The sequence below is a fragment of the Peromyscus maniculatus genome, chromosome X (assembly GCF_049852395.1).
Source record: "Peromyscus maniculatus bairdii isolate BWxNUB_F1_BW_parent chromosome X, HU_Pman_BW_mat_3.1, whole genome shotgun sequence".
NCBI classification, from domain to species: domain Eukaryota; kingdom Metazoa; phylum Chordata; class Mammalia; order Rodentia; family Cricetidae; genus Peromyscus; species Peromyscus maniculatus.
In genome coordinates, this window is record NC_134875.1 from 144,447,805 (window position 1) to 144,468,982 (window position 21,178).

Here is a 21,178-nt window from a genome sequence, read left to right on the forward strand (position 1 = left end):
AAGGCAAAGGTAGTAACTGTAACAGCTAACATATTATGGGTTTAGAGGTCCTCTCTGCCCCCACCCCTATAGACAGGTAGTTTTTCACAGCATTCACCACATGCCCATATGACCCTGTCTGATCTACATGCTTGGGTTTGTGCTCTGGCTCATGCATGGGTCTCTGCCCATCAGCACTCATCCTTTTCCTTACCAGTCTGGACTGCAGTGTTATGCTTTTTTACTTCTTTTTGAGGTCCATTGTGGACAAAGATATAGTCCTGGAACTCAACAATGACCAAAGTGTCAGTTGAATCCTCAATATCAAACTAACTGACAGTGTCACTGACCCTAAGAAACATTGTCACATGCTATCAGTGAAGAGCCATTTAATCCTGGGATCAGGTGTCTGCTTCCTGCAGAGGCCAGTAAACAAGGTGGACATGTGGTTGTTACAGGATGCATCAAGCAAGAACGGAAGCCCTGTACTACAAACAGTGGTGCTCCACTTCCCATTGGTGACTCATAACTTTGTGGGCAACTAGGACACCTCTGCCCAATACCTGAGGTGTGTTTTATTACTGATGATGCCTTCTTTTCCTTTGTTATTGAATGGATAAGAGGAAAATAGAAGCAGCTGTCCTCTGTTAAAAATGGGTTGTTAAGAAACCCGGGACCTGTAAATCTTTCTCAGCCCACAAAACCTAACAATCTCACTCATTCTATGGAGATGGTAGGAGTTTCTTGGTCTTTCAAAGGAAGTATATGACACATTTGGGAGATAGAAAGAGTAATACTTTCTTTTCTTTGGAGCATGGGATGCAATGTGAGATGGGGTCTCTGTAGATACCTCTGGCTATCCTGTAACTCATTCGGTAGAGAAGATTGGCTTCAAACTCACAGGGATCCACCTGCCTCTGCCTCCTAAGTGCTGGTATTAGATACATGGGTGGGTCACCACTCTCAGCAGTTAATGGTTCTTAAAGTAGGAGGGAGAGAGTTGAGCAACAACTAAAGGGTATGAAGTTTGTGTTTTATCCCCCTCCCTCTGTCCTCCCCTCTCTCCCTTCCTCTCTCCATCCCCCCTCACCCTCTCCAAGGTCTGTAGAGAGTCTGGCCTCATTCTCCAGCTCTTGAGTGTTGCAAGGCATGCAACACCATGCCCAGACAAAGTTTTCTTTTGAAGCAAATTTGACTGTGATGTTATTAATGAACATAATTTTTTAAAAGAGAAAGAATGAAAGTCACTATATACTGGCATTGATATCACAGCTAGCCTCAGCAATTAAAGCAATGAATCTCAGTCTATCCTCCCCCAAAAACCATTGGCACTCTAGGAAAACTAGATGGGAGCCACAGAACATAAACTAGGAAGCCTTCAATTTGAAGGTGCTCTGGAAACTGACTTCAGATATTCTTACCATCTTCCTATGTTACTTTTGTCTCTGGAAAATATATCATTTTCCCATTCACTAAACTTTTGTGGAATGTTAGTTTTCTATAAAATGTTTTATTTAGGATGGTGGTAATACATAGATATTGTTGGTTGTTTATTACTCTTTTGGGGGTCCCACCAGCCATCTCCCAAAAAAATCACCCACAGAGGCTTATTCTTAATTATGAATGCCTGGCGTTAGCCTGGCTTGTTTCTAGCCAGCATTTCTTTTTTTTTTTCAAGACAAAAACCAGTCACAAATTTATTAGTAAGTATAGGTAATTGGAGAGGACAATCATGAACTGGAAATGTTTAGCAGATTTTTGTCTCTTGTTATCAAAATTAATCTCTGATTTAAATATTTTCTTTTTTTCATTTTTTATTAAGAATTTTTCTACTCACTCCACTTACCACCTACAGATCCCCCCTCTCCAATCCTCCCACCCCCATCCCTTCTCCCAAGCCACCCTGCACCTCCATATCCCCCAAATCAAGGTCTCTCATGGGGAATCAGCAGAGCCCAGCACACTAAGCCTAGGCAGGTCCAAACCCCTTCCCACTGCACCAAGGTTGTACAAGGCATCACACCACGGGCACTGGATTCCCAGCAGCCTGCCCATGCACCAGGGAACAGATCCTGATCCCTCTGCCTGGGTGCCTCCCAAACAGTTCAAGCCAAACAACTGTCTTCCTTATCCAGAGGGACTAGTCCAATCCCATGGGTGTCAGCATTTCTTAAATTATCCTGTCTAGGAGACAGTTGTATAGCTGGGTCTGTTTGAGGGGCTCCAGGCAGTGGAATAATGATCTATCCCTGGTGCATGAGCTGGCTTTCTGGATCCCGTTACCTATGGTCAGACACCTTCCTCACCTTTGATGCAGGGGTGAGGTGCTTGGTCCTACCTCAACAGAATGTACCAGGCTTTACTGTCCCCCCAATGGGAGGATTTACCCTTTTGGAGAAGGGGATTGGGGGTGGGTTTGAGAGGAAGGCAGAGGGTAAGAATTGGCGGAGGGATGAGAAGGGAATCTGTGGTTGGCATATAAAATGAATAAAAAGTTTTAAATAAAAAACTTTAAAAATTTACCACATATACCTTTTCCTCTGGGATTTTTTCTCTATTCCTGTATACCTTTCTTGGTTTCTTACTTCGTGGCTTGCTGTGTAGCTGGATGGCTGGCCCCTGGAGTCTTCATCCTCCTCTGGCTACTTCTTCCTTTTTCCTACCAGAATTCTCCTTCTATTTATCCCTTCACCTGCCTTGCTATTAGCTGATCAGATCATTATTAGACCATCAGATATTTTAGACAGGCACAGTAACCCAGCTTCACAGAATTAAACAAATGCAACATAAACAAAATTAATACACCTTAAAATAATATTCTACATATATAGAAAAATGGGACTCTGGAAACTCCCTGTCTGACAGGTAGATTGGCACATAAGTAACTTCCATAAGAGCCAAGAACTAGATTGTAGGTTTTATAAGTAAAGTCAGATAAAAGCCACCTTCTGAATTTAAAAAAATAAACATAAAATAGATTGATTTAGCCACATGGAGAAGATACCTAACAAATGGTTTCTAACCATGGTATACATTGAAATACTTAGAAGCTGTTGGGGACCCATGAGACAAAGGCCAGCCTGCAGATGGAGAGATTGTGTTCCAGATTCAGGCTTTATTCTTGGCAATGGTTATCATTAGGAAACCTTTTCCATGAGAATTAGCCTGAATGGGCTTTCTACAGCCCTGTCTTTGGCTCCTGTTTTACCAGGGACTTCCTGTATTCTGACTTGTCATTTACTGTCTTTTGTCTCTGCTATCTGATTTTGGTCACATTACCAGCAACTCCTTGGCTTCTGGAAGTGGTCTTTGCCATTTTACACAGATTTTTGCAGCCAGACACCCACTCCCTAATTGACCTTGTGTCTGCCACTCACAGCCCCTCCAGGTCTTTCTCTGTCCTCTGCTGCATGTGGCACAATGAGGATGCCTGCTCATGTAAGTAGTCCTGAAATGAGAGTCACATGCTCACATATTTGCACTAAAAGGAATGATATCTCTACAGCAAGATAGTATACATGGAATTCTAAAATAAACAAGACTGCAGCTCCACAGAGTGACCAGAGTGGTACTAATTTCACCTCTGGCCCATGTGCCCTGGAAATTTGGGCAAATGTGTCTGTCAGGTAGCTCTAGCTATTCTAACCATCTGACACTTGAGATAAGAATGAGAATCTGTCTCATTCTTGTGTTCACCAAGCAATTAATTATTCAATTGTAGTCACTTAGCCTCCTAGCTAATCTTTTCTCCAAGGCAAAGTAGTGTTGTTCAATTCAAGTTCTAAATCAGCATTCTACCTCTGAGCTACACCTCCAGTCTGCTGTTCCATTGCTTACCATAGTTTAATAAATAAGCATCTGGCCTTTAGTGATTTTATAATCCCTGAATCTTAGTCTCTGGGTCCATAACTAGCTAAATAAAATTTCTGCTCCTACATTCTTTCAAGCAAATCCCATTGCCTGTGAGGCTCCATTGGAAAGACCTACTGGCCTGCCTTTCTTAAGATTCTATCAAATGTGATCAACTATCATTTCATGCAAAAAAAAAAAATGTTCTTTACTAGAGTTCAAATGAAATGCCAAGAAAAGTAGACCTCAGAGTGATTAACATGCCTTCATGTAAAGGGAATTCAGATCCAAAAAGGTATCACAGAGGAAGTATGTGAGCCTTAAAGGTGTTTTTATTTAGTTTGAAAAATCCCTTTTCTAGTTATAAAAGTCATGTGAGTTTAATGAGGGAAATTTTGGGGCACATAGAAACATAGAAAAGTATAAAGAGGAGAAAATGGTAAAAATCTAGAAAGCTGAAGAAACCAGGAAGAATCTTGACAAGATCTTCTTTCCTGAAGACTTGTAATCAGGGTTTTGGACATTGGCTGTACACAGTCACTCACACCCAGGCATGACATACATTGACATATCAAAGTGGTCTAAATTGGCATTCAGGCAAACATTTAAGCTTTGTATTTATGAGATTCTAGATTCACACCTTTAACCACAGTTTTTCTCAATTTTCAGCCCATACATATATGCTTGCATAAGAACCCCCTCAGTCAACTTAGAAAATGAAAATTCCTGGGACCCTCTAAAGACCTATTGAATGACAATTTCTTGGTGTAGGATGAACAGTCTACATCTAAATATACTCTTTGGGTGATTCTTATGCACACTGGAGTTTGAGAATCACTGGAAGAAAGCTATGGGTGATAGTGAAAAGAGAGGGTATGAATGGTAGGACCTGGCTATTGAGGTGGCTCGGCCAATAAAGCCAACTGTCACCAAGCCTGATGACTTGAATCTGATCCTTGAGACCTATATGATAGAAAGAGAAAACCAACTCCCAGAGGTTGTCCTTTGACCTATGTGTGTGCTATGGTAGGCAGACACTTGTACATAGGGGTGGACACACACACACGTGTACATACAAAAATTAAATAATGAAAATAAAACAAAATAATTTTTAAATAGTAAAGCTGACAATTCATTTAGAAATTCAACTTGAAATTAGCATACAATTTTGTAATCCTGTCTCTAGATATATAGACAAGAACTAAAATTAAAGTTCCGAAGAGATATTTGTGCAACCATGTTCATAGTAGCAATATTCACAGTATCTGCAAGGTGCAAACAACCTTAAGTCGGTGAGGTGGCTCAGAGGATAAAGGAACTTTCTGCACAAACCTGAGGACCTAATCAAGATCCATGGATGTCACAGGCAAATGAGAGTACTGATTCCCAAATGTTGTTATAAAGGAGGGAACAGCAAGTTCAGAAAAGGAGCTGATGCAGAGTTATTTTTCAGAATGAATTTTATTTGAAGACAGGGCCTTTTAACTATTGTCTCAAAGGCCAAAGATGATACTTTCTTGAAATGGGAAAATAATTAAGAGATATATACAGTGTCATACCAAAGACAATATAGTGGAGATTTGAAGGGAGAACGAGCTTTTGCTTTAAAACCTGAGAGGGGCTGCATTAGAAGAGATAAGGCCCTGGAGCAGAAGAGGGGGCCTTCAAGTGCAGACATGGGCTTTATTAGGAGAGATAGGGACCTGGAACAGAAGAGAAGGCTGTCAAGTCCAGACAGAGGCTGCATTAGGAGAGATAGGACCCTGAAACAGAAGAGAGGGCCTTCGATTCCAGACATAGGCTACATTAAGAGAGCAAGTCTTCATGTATAGCATAAGACATGTGAAGGAAAACCTCCAAATATATGAACAAAGAATATTTCTGACTCTTGCAAGTTTCCAGAAAGGGTGGGAAGGTTTCAAACCATGTGATATAGTCTGTTCTGGTCTATGTGGCCCCTGACATGAATGCCTGTGTGCTAAGTAGACCATAGTTCAAAGTTACTTTGGTCCCTCACAACAGAGGGGCAGGCTGGGTTTCCTTCTCCTGCTTATCAGGCCTCCATGCTCTAACAGTTACCTGTGTTCTTCCTGTCAAGAGACAGACTCCATGGGGGTAGGGCTAACTTCTGGGAGAGTCAGAGCCAGGTAGTAAATCTGTAATCTGACTATTGTCCTCTGACCTCCACACACCACTGCCACACTCACACAACACACACAAACACACACACACACACACACACACACACACACACACACACACACATACACAGAGACAGAGACAGAGACAGACGGGAAAAACAGAACAAAACAAAAACAAAACAGTAAAAAATAATTAAAAAAAAAACAAGTACTCACCAATAAGTGAATAGACAAAATGTGGTATACACACACAGGAATATTATTCAGCCTTAAGAATGAACATAAGTTGAATGATTGTTACTCAAGATTAGAAGGAGTAGAGGAATTAGGAGGAAAGATATGGGCTAGCCAAGACTTATCAAGTTAAAATGATATAGGAGTAAGAAATTAATTCTGGTATGCTATTTCACAGTGGGATTATACCAGTACCAATAATATATTGTACATTTCAGAAACACTGTAAAAATTGATTCTGAATGTTGTCCCATAAAGAAATGATGCCTATGAAATGATAGTCACATTTAACTTAGTTTAAGTATGACACAGTGTTTACAAGTTCCAAAATAAAATATGACACAGAACTATGCACAATTAATGAATGATTTTTCTCTGGCAACTGAAAATAAATATTAATTAAATATTCAACATTTGCCTAATATCAGAAGACAATAAGAATTGTATGAAGTGATAAACTCTCCCTCCCCAAGTGTGGCAGGTAAGCTTGCATGTTGTTAAAACAATGTTCTCAGCCTGTGGGTTGTATCCCCTTGGTTGAAGGTCAGATATTCTGCATATCAGATGTTTACATTACAATTCATAACAGTAGGAAATTATAGTTATGAAGTAGCAAAGGAATAATTTTATGGTTGTTGTCACTACAACATAAGGAACTGTATTAAAGGGTCACAGCATTAGGAATGTTGAGAACCACTGTGTTAAAGGAACCTTGCAGTGATCAAGTTTCTGCTAGTCAACATTTTGAATTAAAATTATCATAGTGAAAACCTTTTTACACAAGGTAATAGGGCATTAAATGGGATTAGCCAGGAGGCACATCCAATCATTTGCTCTCAGTTTATAAAACAAACTATTTAATGAGAAAATACTGATGACGCTATAGAAAAAAGTCAGCATAATATTTGAAAACTTTGTTCAAGTTCATTTTTGATAAAAGAAGTGCAGACTCTGAGAAATCATTTGTTCCCTCTCAAATTAGTAAAGATAAAAAGTATGGAACCTTTGAGATGGCTCAGTGTACTTGCTCCCAAGCCTGTTGATCAACAATACATAGTGTCTACATGGTAGAAGAGGAGAGATGATTCCTGCAGACTAGCTTCTAACCTACACACACACACACACACACACACACACACACACACACACACACACACAGTATGGCATACCCAGTCATACATGCTCACATGAGCTCAAGCACACAGAGAAATATAAATTTTTTAAGAAGTGTGATAGCAATCAATAAGACCAAACAACAGCCTACAGAATGAGAAAATATCTTCACACACCCCACATCTGACAGAGGGCTGATCTCCAAAATATATAAAGAACTCAAAAAGCTAGACATCAAAATACTGAACAATCCAATTTAAAAATGGGCTACAGAGCTTAAAAGAGAATTCTCAACAGAAGAATCTACCAGGTTGATCTCAGTCCTCGGGGAAGGCTTTGCCCTGAAGGAGGTGGGAATAGGCGGTAGGCTGGGGGGAAGGGGAGGGGGCAGGAGGGGGGAGAAAAATGGAATTCGTGGCTGATATGTAGAACTGAATGGTATTGTAAAATAAAATAAAAGGAAAAAAATAAAAAAATAAGTGCAAAAAAAGAGAAGAATCTCAAATGGCTGAAAGACATTTAAGGAATTGCTCATCATCCTTAGTCATCAGGGAAATGCAATTCAAAACAACTCTGAAATTCCCTCTTACACCTGTCAGAATGGCTAAGATCAAAAACACTGAAGACAGCTCATGTTGGAGAGGATATGGAGCAAGGGGAACACTCCTACACTGTTGGTGGGAATGCAAACTTGTACAGCCACTCTGGAAATCACTATAGCGGTTTCTCAGAAAGTTGGGAATAATTCTTCCTCAAGACCCAGTTACAACACTGTTGGGCATATACCCAAAGAATGCTCAGTCTTACCACAAGGACACATGCTCAACTATGTTCATATCAGCATTATTTGTAATAGCAAGAATCTGGAAACAATCTAGATGCTCCTCAACTGAAGAATGGATAAAGAAAATGTGGCACATATACACAATGGAGTACTACTCAGCACTAAAAAAATGATATGAAATTTGCAGGCAAATGGATGGATCTACAAAATGTCATCTTGAGTAAGGTAACCCCGACTCAGAAGGACAAACATAGTATGTACTCACTCACAAGTGGATACTAAATGGGAGGGAAGGTGTTAGGGACAAGGACAGAATCTCTAGTTAATGGAAAAACACAGACCCCGATAAGACAGGGAACTAGAACAATCAGGATGCCTAGCGACAGGACATTGAGTCAGAGCCCTTGGCCTTTTCACCCTGTCAACATCCTGCATAAGCATCCTACATAAACATGCTGCAGCTGGGTGAGCTTACCTGACCCTATGCAGATAACAGCCTCCTGATCCTCCCACCTGCAGGAACTATGTAAACATTCCTGGAGAAAAAATAAAGTTGCACCTTAATCAGAACCTTGTCTTGGTGTATTCCTTTGTGTCTCCTGTCCCTATCATTCCATCCTTAGGGTGATTGAGTTCCCGTTGAAGCCCTGCTGGCCAGGGCAACTGGTGCCCAATGTAAATGAAACCACCTCTTGAGGATTCAGATCATCATCTCCCCGGAGGAAAGACCAAGGCCTTGATGAAGTTGTTGGATCCCCCTGAAATCACCCGGTTCAGGATGCAATCCCAAAGGAGAGCAGAGGCGATACAGGTAAGAAAGTGATGAGCCATGGGACAGGCAACTTTGTCACAAGATTTATTCCTTTCTGGCTTAAAAGAGGCCCTCAAGACACAAGGAACTAGGGTAAAGAAAAAAGACAGAAACCTTATGCTCCCCTTCTACCTGCTCTAAGACACCCCCCACCAAGTGTTTGTCCGCCTTCAGTCTGTCCCTTGTTCTCTATGGAAGAGGGAACGCTCATGACTTTTAAACCTAAGAATCCTCAGGAGCCCACCCCTGACCATCTCTATCCCTCTCTTATTAATTTTACCTCTAATTTCCCTCTAGACCCCGCCGATGAGGCCTCTCTAGAGGGTTGGTCTGAGGGTAGTGGTGTTTACAACTAATTGATCACAACCAGTTGCAGATTTCTTTCTTCCTTCTCCACTCCCACTACTTCACTTGAACAGCAATTCTCAAAAACTTGGACACTAAAGAAACTTCTCGGCAACTCCCCCATGATACAAATGCAACACAGGCAAAATTCCCTCCTGGCCTCCTGGCCCAGATTCAAAACAATGGGGCTGGGCCTGGAAACAGCTGCCCCAAAAGGGTTCAGCTACCACCCCATTGGCAAAGATACGTCAGGGCCCTGATGAACCTTTTAGCAATTTTGTCTCTCACTTGAATGATGCAGCCGAGAGACTGTTTGGGCCAGGCGAAAACAAAAGTACCTTTGTTAAACACTTGACATTTGAAATACAAACCCTGCCTGCCAGGAAGTCCTCTACCCTCATGAAAACAGAGCAGACCTGTCTGAATATGTCAGACTCTGTTCAGGTGTTGGCTCTACCCATGCCATGTGATTAATAATTGGTTCCACCCTGAGTGCTTCACAACAGCCTGGAGCCCGCACCTGTTACTTCTGCAAACAACCCGGACATTTCGCTAGGGAATGCCCCCAGAAAGGTAACAGCCTTGCACCCTTAGTCCAACCAGCCCAGGAGGCCGCCTCTATGAGGCCCCTGCCTTCCACTCTATGCCCCCCACTACAACAAGGGCCATTACTGGGCTAGAGAATGCAGCTAACAAGGGTACCTATTTTGAAGTTTTGGCACAGGAAGAGGCCTGGCAGCCAGAGAGTAAATAGCATTGGCATATGAGGAAGGCTTGATTTTTGGGTGCTCACTCTCTGGACTTGCTATTGGACTGCTATTCATAGCCATGGAAGTATCCAGACTAAATGTGCTTCCAAGTCTAGGAACATCTCCTCGAGGTTCCATTTGTGAAGGCAATGAGAATGGAAGTGAGTGCCGATTGGTCAGTTCTCTTCCATTCCAAGGATCACTAGGGCTTGGGGTAGCTACTGGTACTTTTGGGATTGGCCGAGGCAACCATAAGTCCCCTGGGCAGCTAGAAGGGACAGAGGACAGTTTGTCTCTAGATGGGCAATCGCTTGGTATACAAGGCAGGGGCAGTCTCTGAGATTGTGTTTCTGCTCCAATGGAGTAAGGCTAGTCTGGAGGGGTTGGTGGTGGGAGATCTCGAAGTGTAGGAGGTATTGGCAATGGTTTGTCTTTATGAAGGGATCCTTGGAAGTAGTTCCCAAAACTGAAGTGCTGACAGGACCAGATGCTTGCTGTTGTAGAAGGTCAAGTCTTGGTCGCACTGGAGGAAAGGAAGCTTGTGGGATCATGGAGAATGGAGAGGAAGGCCTTTCCATCTTGCACCTGCCAACTCCTTCATCATGAAGAGAGACTCAGAAAGGCCAACAGAAAGAAGGAAAGTCTGAGCAAGCCAGCAGCCTTCTGATTCTCATGATGTGAGGTAGGAGAATATTCAGCATTAACACCATTGCTGATCATCACAGGAAGACTAACTCCTGTTAATGGTGCCATAAAGGAGATACACTCTGCTCCCAGATGGTTACCAGAATGCCTGTTTAGAGCTGTAAATATACCTGTTCTGCCCAGGAGAGATAGCCCCTCTCCTGAGGAAACTTCTGTTTCAAATGCTGTCCCTCCGGCAAGCCCTCCAGGCTGTTGTCCTCGACCACAGGAACCCCCACAAACCCTTTAGCTCTGTTATCACTCTGCTCCACCATTTTATGAAGGAGTGGCTGTTGATTTAGCTTATGCAGTATGTGGGTCACCAACTTCCGTTCCATTTCCCAGGAGTTCCATTGGCTGAGCTCTAGCAAGCATGTCAGTTAGAATGGAACATGAAAAAAAGGATAGGGAAACGATCTTTATTACTGATTAATAATGCTATGCCGGCTTTTCAGAGTTCCTGTGGGGGGACAGTTTGCAGCAAACTGTGTTTGAGACCTTTCACACAGCACACACAAAGTCCCATAGTCAATCACATTCTGGGCTGAGCAGGGACACTGCTTGTCACAAATCCAGTCTGACAGCAGGGGCCTTGTTTCCAAGGGCAGTGCTGAATTTTCATCCAAAGTGTCGGAAAGGCTTGTCAGACCTGCTGGCCTTGGTGTCACAGGTGGCCATAGCCGTGTTGGGCCAGCTTGATGCACCCTGTGGCTGGCAGGTAGCACAGCAAACAGGGTAGCACCAGAGAAAGGGCACCCATGAAGGACCAGCAGGTACAGCAGTTAGAGCGAGAGTAGGAGCAGGGATGGTCAGTGCAGGAGCCCTCATCATCCTCATTGGTGCAATGGTAGAAGATGCTTTGTACTAGGCACATGCATGTGCCATAGACCCAAATCTTCCTTGCTCAGTTGATTCTAAGCTTCGGCTTATAATGATACTCTTTTTAAAAAAATCCTGTAACACTGATGGCAGAGGAAGCCCACCTATTCCATTATACTTAGTGCATCTGCAGATCACTGGGTCGGGTCACTGTGTTGCCACTCAGGGCACTCAGGTTCCTTCCACCTGGGCTAACCTATTATTCCTCAGATCAATTCCTAGATCTCTAGGAAGAGAAACCACATGCTGAGACAACTGCGTTGATGGGAGCCTGTTACTGCCATCACCTTAGCAGTCCTTTTGGGGGTTGGAGCAGTGGGAACAGGCACAGGGATTGCCTCTCTGGTCCTTTTCAACCAACATTACTCTGAGCTTTGACTGTCCATAGACAAGGACATTGCCCAACTTGAACGGGGAATTTCTGCCCTTGAGTCATCCCTCTCCACCCTAGCTGAGGTAGTTTTACAGAACAGGAGAGGTCTGGATCTCCTCTTTCTACAACAGGGTGGCCTTTGTACTGTGCTCAAAGAGGAATGTTGCTTCTTTACAGACCACACCGGGGTAGTCAGGGACAGTATGGCTAAGGTTAGAGAAGGAATAGAAAAGAGAAAAAGAAAAAGAGAACAAGAGCTTGGTGGTCTAGAATTGGTTTTCTGCCTCCCCTTGGCTAACAACCATTCTTCCCTCCCTCCTAGGGCCTGTTGTAGGCCTGCTCTTGGTCCTTGCCTTTGGGCCATGAGCACTTTCCCGGCTTACTCAGTTCATCCAAAGCCAAATAACAGACCTGTGGGCTAGGCACATCCAGGTTCAATACCACCGCCTTGATGAAGGACTCCGGGGTTGAAATTTCCCCTGACGAGAGATGCCCCACACAGACCCCTTCACTCGGGGGAGGCTGTACCTGTGTGTGGGAAAAAGGCTCGCTCAAGGCATGATTGGAATGCAGCTAGGACTGCACAGGCTGGGGACCATGGTACCCCCAAATCCCGAGAAGCCTGGATTATATGCCCTGTTGCATAGCGGTTGTGCTGTAGCAGCCTTGCACTTACCCATTTCTGCTCCCTCAAAAAAAAAAAAAAAACTGCACGGTCCATTGATTCCCACGCTATGGGGACGTGTAGATGTAACCAACCATCTTATTTAAATAAGAAACACAGAACCAATGCAAAGAGGAAAGCCAAGAGGTCAGAGCTAAGAGCTAAAACCTTACCCTTCCTCCTACGGGGGGTCTACCTCTCCAAAAAAGAGCTACTTCCTGTGTTAAAGTCTTTATAAAGACTTTTGATTCTGTCTTCTCATTGGTTGTAAACCCAACCACATGACCGCCTCATCACTGCCTGTGTGTGCAGACCTCCAGGTCTTCTATGGTTGGTATTGAGATTAAAGACATGTGTCTCCAATGCTGGCTGTATCCCTGAACACACAGAGATCTACCTAGCTCTGCCTACCAAGTGCTGGGATTAAAGGCGTGCACCACTACCACCCAGCTTTCCTATGGCTTGCTAATAGCTCTGACCCCTGGGCAACTTTATTTATTAACATACAAATAACATTTTAGTACAAAATAAAATATAACCAAAGGGACACCCGTGGTGCTTGAGTCTGGAGAGACATTCCCACTCGAACTATTTTCACAACCTTTAGAGGGACAAGGCCTCTGTAATCCTCCATGCAAAGCCTCTTTCAGAGATCTCCTTTTAGACCATTTGAACCTGGTTTATGTTGGCCCTTAGATTTATTACTAAGAAGGGGGAGATGTTAGGGACAAGGACAGAATCTCTAGCTAATGGAATAATACAGACCCCCGATAAGACAGGGAACTAGAACATCTTGCAGTCAGGTTGCCTAGCTACAGGACATTGAGTCAGAGCCCTTGGCCTTTTCACCCTGTCAACATCCTGCATAAACATCCTACATAAACATGCTACAGCTGGGTTAGCTTGCCCCACCCTATGCAGATAACAGCTTCCTGCTCCCCTCACCCTGCAGGAACTACATAAACCCTCCTGGAGAAAAATAAAGTTGCACTTTGATCACAATCTTGTCTTGGTGTATTCCTTTGTGTCTCCTGTCGTTATCATTCTGTCCTTAGGGTGGTTGAGTTCCTGTTGAAGCCCTGCTGGCTAGGGCAGGGAGGGTTGGCCAGATGGCAACCCACAAATCCCTAGAGGCTAGCTAACAGGAAAAGACTCTAGGAGGGACACATGGATGACCCTGTGAAGGAGAAGTGGATGAGATCTACATGAGTAGACTGGTTGTAGTGGGGTGGCAGAAGCCGAGGAGTGGGGGATGAGAACATAGGGAAATGGGATGGTGAAGCTGGAACAGGGAAAGAGTGTGAGGGCAGCGAGGAAAATACCATGATAGATGAGGACATCATGGGAATAGGAAGAGGCAGGGTGCTGGGGAGCCTCTCAGGAATCCACAAGGTTGACCCCACCTTGGTCTGCTGGCAGTGGTCCAGAGGGTGCCTGGAGTGGTCTAATCTGGTGACCAGCCTAGCAAATAACCTAGCTGTTATCATAGAGCCTTTGTACAGTGACAGATGGAGGCAGATACAGAGATCCACGGCCAGGCACTAGGCTGAGCTCCAGGAATCCAATTGATACATACTTCAGGTGAGGGATGTCGAGATCATGATGGGAGGATATGCAGAGATGAGGGACAAAACTAGTGGAAATCATGAACTGTGGACTGGTGGCTGTGGAGCCCCTATGGGACTGGACTAAGCCCTCTGGATATGGAAGATGGTTGTTTGACTCGAACTGTTTGGGGGCCACCCAGGCAGGGGGATCGGGATCTGTTCCTGGTACATGGGCAGGCTTCTGGGAATCTGGTGCCTGTGTTGTGACACCTTGCACAGCCTTGGTGCAGTGGGAAGGAGCTTGGACCTGCCTAGGCTCAGTGTGCTGGGCTTTGCTGACTCCCCATGGGAGACCTCAATTTGGGGGATGTGGGGATGTGAGGTGGCTTAGGAAAGAGGGCTGAGGGTAGGAGGAGTGTGGAGGGGGGGTCTGTGAATAGCATGAGGAGTGAGTAGAAAATTTCTTAATAAAGAAAAATAAAAAAGAAGTGTGATAGGCAGTAATCCTATATGTTGTTGCTGAAAAAATTTTTGAGTGGGTATTGTAAATTAAAAAAAAATTGAGGCCAGTGATATGGCTCAACGGTAAAGCAACTTGCTACCAAGACAGACACCTAAGTTCAATTCCCAGAACTCACATGTAGAAGGAAAGAACCAACACTCACAAGATGTCTCCTGACCATCACAGGCACGGTGATTTGTGTGCCATCCTTCTCTGCCCACGGACAAATAAATAAATGTAATAAATTCATTATTGTTATCATTATTATCAGTGGTAGTAGCAGCAGTGGTAGTAGTAGTAGTAGTAGTGTGTGTGTGTGTGTGTGTGTGTGTGTGTGTGTGTGTGTGTGTGACATGCCATGGTATATATGGAGGCCAGAGGACAAGGTTGAGAAGTAGGTTGTCTCCTTTCTACTTTATATAGATTCCAGGGATTCAACTCAGGTTGTTAGGCTTAAACAGTAAATGCCTCTATCTTATGAGCCATTTAACAAAAGACAGTTTTTTGAAGGAGTTTGTCAATGTTATTAGAATATTAAGTGCAATAAAATAGACTCAGCAATTTTATATTTAGGAATTCTTCATTATTTTAGGGAACATATTGGTGAAATTATTAAGGCCACTCCATGTAGTTAAAAGGGAGGTTTATTTTGTGGGGTAACTTACAAATGAAGGGATAGTTTACAGGGTCTAGAAAAGGTGTGGTGCAATCCAGCGGTGTTCTCTGGAGAAGTCTGCTTAGTGTACCTCCAGCGTCCAGGGTTCAGGAACCAAAAGAGCTAGTGCATCTTGGCCCTGTTTTGTAGGTGTGACAGTTACAGAAGCCTCAATGGGGGCTGGAACTTCCAGATCAAAGCTGGAATGGCTATCCACTATAGGAACATATATAACAAAGATTGTTACAGCATTGTTTATACTTCTCTGAAAATGTTTATCAGCTAGAGTAGTTTTCTGTTGGGGTCTTTGGATCTTTTATGTATAGAATCATAAAGACAAATAAGTATACTTTGATTTCTTGCTTTACTTTTACCTCCATTTATTTCCTTCTCCTTTCTTATAGCTCTAGCTAAGACTTCAGCACTGTAGTGAACATGGGTAGACAGTGTAGATATCCTTGTCTTTGTTTAACATGATTGGCTGTAGACTTCCTTTCTATTGCCTTTATTGTGTTGAGATATGTCCCATGTAGCTCTAGTCTCTCCAGGACTTTTGTCATTAAGGAATTTTAGATTTTTGTCAAAGACCTTTCCTGCATCTACAAAGATAATGTGGCATAGCAATTTCCCTGAGGGGGAAAATCATGCTGGAATGCTTGCTAAAACTCAGGAAACAAACAACTCAGTAGCTTCAGTGAGTCCCTGAAACTAACCAGATGCACTAGGTGCCTCTCTCTCCAAGCATTTATAAGCAGTAAGGACTGCTGAGAAACACTTTCAAACAAGCTGAGCTGCCTCGAAAAGGCAGAGAGATCAGCAGAGCTGCAAGGAAAAGGCTCAGATGAACTAACTGATCTGCCTGTAAAAAGAAATTCTCCAACCTGTGAAACTACTTGCAAGTTGTGTAGTGAGTTGTGCAGAGTAGCTTTTGTATGCTGTCACCCATGTTGGGATGGGCTTTGGTGATACAGCTGTATTTGAGCCATTTCTGCTCCTGGAACTGCTCATCCATAGTCTTATAAACAACCCAAAGAAAACTTATTGGCTTACCAAACTAGACTTTGGTGGTATCCTTACTTTTGTCTGCAGTTGGTTCTCTATGAGGGGGTGGGGATAGATATTTGTTCAGGTTTCCACAGGAATTATATCACACAACAGATGATCATGTGAATGCTGTCCTTGAATCTGTATGGTAGATTGTATTTATTGGTTTACTTATTTGTATGCCTACATCTCTAAGATGAAGCCAACTTGATCATGGTAAGTGATCTTTTTCATGTATCCTTGAAATCAGTTTGCAAATATTGTTACAGGAGTATGCTGGCTAGTTTTATGTAAACTTGACACAAGCTCAGGTTATCAGACAGGGAATCTCAATTGAGAATATGCCTCCAGAGACTGGGCTGTAGGCAAGCCTGTAGGACATTTTCTTAAGTAGTGATTGATGGGGGAGGCACCAGGCCATTGTGTGTGGAGCCAGTCCTGGGCTGGTAGTCCTAGGTTATAAAAGAAAGCAGGCTGAGCAAACCTTGTGAGCAAGTAAGTAAGCAGCATCACTCCAGGGACTCAGGATCAGATCCTGTCTCCAGGTTCTTGCTCTGCTTGAGTTCCTACTCTCACTGCTTTTGACAATTAACTGTTTATGGAACTGGGAGTGAAATAAACCCTTTCCTCCCCAAGTCACTCTTGGTCATGGTGTTTCATCACAGCCATAGTAACCCTAAGACATGGGGTTTTTGCATGAGATGTGGTCACCTAGGGATGGGTCAATAATACATAACTGAATGAAAATAAAGCAACTTCTTCTTGGATTAGTTTGACCAAAAGCAAGCCCAAATTTGAGTTCTCCACTTCTCCTGTATCTTCTGCCTGACCCTGACAAAGGAACATGCTTTATATATATTAAACAGCACAGAAAGCATGGTATGTGGGGGAAATCAAAGAAGAATGCTTTCCAGAAAATTTTAAGAGTTTTTCAAAGGAAGAAGTTACTTTGCTGTCTCGAACTGACCCAGATTAGCATTCAAAATCTCAATCAGTAGTTTGAGTGTGAGGGGCACAGTAGAGAAATCAAAATAGCTGCTTCTTGGGTGAAAAAATGAAAAATTTATTCCAAAATGCCAAGGCTATCTTGCTTTGGAAAGCAAAGAAGCGACGTGGAAAAATCTCCAGGGTTATGAGGGGAAGGCTATCTGGGAGGAAGGGATCCTGTGTGCTGAGGAGGGTGGCTTTGAAGCACATTTGAACAAGTACTCGTGAGTAGGGACTGAGGGGTCTGGAGGCTAGCATAGACCTTGATATGCTGATAGGCACCACAGGTTAATGCAAGAGCCATATGTCCCTTTTGCTAGGGATAAGGAGAATAACTCATTTTCTTAAGTGGGAACTAGCTTCCTAAACTCCTTGTGGAATGCTGTCTTTTGTCTAACCACCAGAATTTGGGAAAATGTGTTTTGCTGGGGTCCAGCCTCAGCTTGGGTTCAGGTCCTGAGACAGGGGAGGGGCACTGGTGCAAGGAAAACTTCTGACCACCAGTTGGCATGCACTCAAATGGCCTTGAATAGCTCACACCATCTTTATTTATACTTCAACAGGGTTTGTTTAAACCACGGTTACATGAATAGCTTTATTATTGGTTTCTATTTTTGATTTTAAGAAATATATCACAATTTAAGGAATACACCATGATCATTATGAAAGCCCCCATTGTTGTTTATTTGTGGCACTCTTACCCTGAGAGGAAACCTCATGAAACATGACAGAATCCACTAACAAGAGTTTTATTAAGATAAGGTAAAGAGACAGAGGTGCACAGGCCTGTGGAAAGGACACGTGAGTAAAGATGGAGCTGGAAATCATGGCACCAGCTTATAAAGGTTGGGCTGCACCTGCACACACAGACCCATGTGGCCATTCCATGCATGTGCATTGATCACATGGTTTCACTGCACACTTTACACAACAATGCAAAACTGTGGGGTCCTGGTCACACAAGACGTTTTGATCCGGAAATGACTAGGTGGAAGTGGCTCAGTTCCGCTGGGCATGTGCAAACATGCCCAACCATGGGGGGGGGTGTTGTGAATCCATATCATCCCGCCTCTTTTTTTTAAAGAAAGAAAAAGTGGAAAATGAGTGGGTATGGGGCATTGTTTCTCTCAAAGACTGCTTCCGGCTGAATGGTGGACTTTGGCTCCTGGGAAAATGGGGAGGGTAGCTTCTGAAGTCCAGGGCTGATGATGGGAGTCCTAGGATTAAATACTGTGGTCCCTTGTTCTGCAGCTGTCCATCCTTCATGATGTGGCTGGGAACTTTTTGTCTGACAAGATACTGGTGACATAGAAAAAGCTTAAAGAGAAATGAATCATTATTATTTTGTTTTTTTGGAGTTGAACATTTATCTGAGGTAAGTCTGGCATGTCCACATGGAGACATGTTAAAAAGTGACTGTAAAAAAAATTAATGATTATTCTGTTGTTTTAGTACTTTAATTTTTTACCTGAGACAAGCTTTATTAGAGGTAGTTTATTTAAGGCACCTGTTCCCTTCATTAGTTTAGCATTCAGGAAACACAGGTGATCAGTTGCTGAGTATTTAACAATGATAGACTGTGACATTACATTTTCCTTACTGCCTGGATATTCCTGATGTTCCTTTTGCCTCTGGATCTGTATGTCCCTAGTTTGGGAAAGTAAGGGGTGATAACTTATTCCTCTGGAATTGGTGACAAGGCAGTGGATCCTGATGTCCTCTGGAGCTTGAGAGTACAAGGCCCTGTTTGTTTCACTGTATATGAACAGAGATTTTTTCTGGGATGGAGGTGAGATAAAAGGTTTTAAATGAGCCCTCAAGTTTTGAAGCTCTAGGAGTCACAAGAATTACCTTGAAGGGTCCCTGCCACTTAGGGGAAAGGGGTGAAGGGTGCTGGGCCTGGAGGTAAAAGAATCATGATCCCCCATGTGGATTGGAGGTGGGCAAGTTTTGTCACATGGCTGAGGTAAGGAGTAGTCTGCGAATCTCTGGAACAGTTGGAGGGTTGGATAAAAGATCTGGTATTAGAACTGGCCTTCCATTCATTAGTTCAGCCAAAAAGCAGGGGCCTATGCTGTGTGAAGCTAGGATTTCCTGGGAATCCAGAACAGAGTCTACCGTTTCAAGCCGGAAAAATGTGCCACTCTCACACAGCCCCAGGACACACCTGATGGCAGAAGTCCAACCATGAGGAATACCTCAAACTGCAGACATGGGTGATGGCTAGAAATTTAAGCCTACAATAGGGGCCGACCATAGCCAATAAAGACTGTGGTCAAGGGTTTACCCAGTTTCAAGAATACTCAAAGAGACACCAGATGCTCAACAGTCATTCTCACAGATTCAGGAAACAGTTTACACTGCTTGAAAAGTGGAGGATACACCAATTGAAGCAGTGGTGTTGCATGCAGATACCTGCAGCCAGGCAAATGGACAATGGTCTGTTGCGGATGGAGCAGACTCCCCGGTTTACAGGTTTACAGGCACTCCCATTTCATCACGGCACCAGATATATTGTTTTTTCGCGGTGCTCTTACCATGCAAGGAAACATCACAAAACCCAAAAGAATCCACTAACAAGAGTTTAATTAAGATAAGGTAAAGAGGCAGAGGTGCACAGGCCTGTGGAAAAGACATGTGAGTTAAGATGGAGCTGGGAATCATGGTGCCAGCTTATAAAGGCTGGGCCGTGCCTGTGCACACAGGCTCATGTAGCTATTCCACACATGTGCTTAGATCACACGGTTGTGCTGCGTGCTTTACACAACAATGCAAAGCTATGGGGTACTGGTCACGCAAGACGTTTTGGCCTGGAAATGACAGGTGGAAGTGACTAGGTCCCACCAGGCATGCCCAACCATGCCCAAAATTGGGGGCATGTTGTGAATCCATATCACCCATTGTTCCCCTTTATGCTACCCCACATACACCTTGCAAACCCCTGAATAACCTTATTCTAGACATAGAGTTAAGCATTTTTGCAGACTTAACTAAATATCATGCCAGACATATCATACACTTACAGCATTTATGTCAGCAGGCAGCTCCTTGCGTTTACAACATTCTAAAGTAATTGACATGGACACAATGCTTTAAGGACAACAATATTCAAACCCAAACAATTCTTTCATATCTGCAAGATATATTTCTATACAGCTCCCTTTTCTAAAAGAGGGTCCCATGTCTCAATCTCTCTATTAAAGGCAGACTTTGACAAAACACTCCTTTCCCTTCTTACCATACCATATTTCTTCCACCAATATAAGCTCCTTTGTATGGTAAAGATGGATCTATCCATCCCACATTTTGCATTGTATTTTTTCCTCTTGGAACATACCAGATCTTACCAATGATTCTATGCTTGGTGTCCAGGGAACTTACCCTCAACAGTTGGCACTATGTGAATTCCTGAGGCTTTCTCCCCCTATTCTGTGACGCATGCCTTACTCTGCTTTCCAGAAATATGAGACATGGTTAATGTTTCAAATGTTGTTTTCTCATGTGTACTTAAGTGTCTCTATTGAGTCAGAAAAGTTCCAAGGACTCGGTGTTGTAGTTAGTAACTCCAGATAAGAGACTTGAGAAGCACTAGTCTCTTGTTGAATCTTGGAGGAAAATTGAGAAGGAACAGAATTTCCAGGGGACATTACAGCTATTGCATATGTGACTGACAAAGTAAAACTAAAAACAACCCAAAGAATCACCAGTATAATGAAAGAGAAAAGAGCCTGCAAACTGAATATTTTGCAAATTCCTACACTGTCCTGTAGTCTACACATCCTTGCTAAGTGAGAGTCCAATTCCACAGATGCCATGTCCTGAGGAAACCTGTTGGACA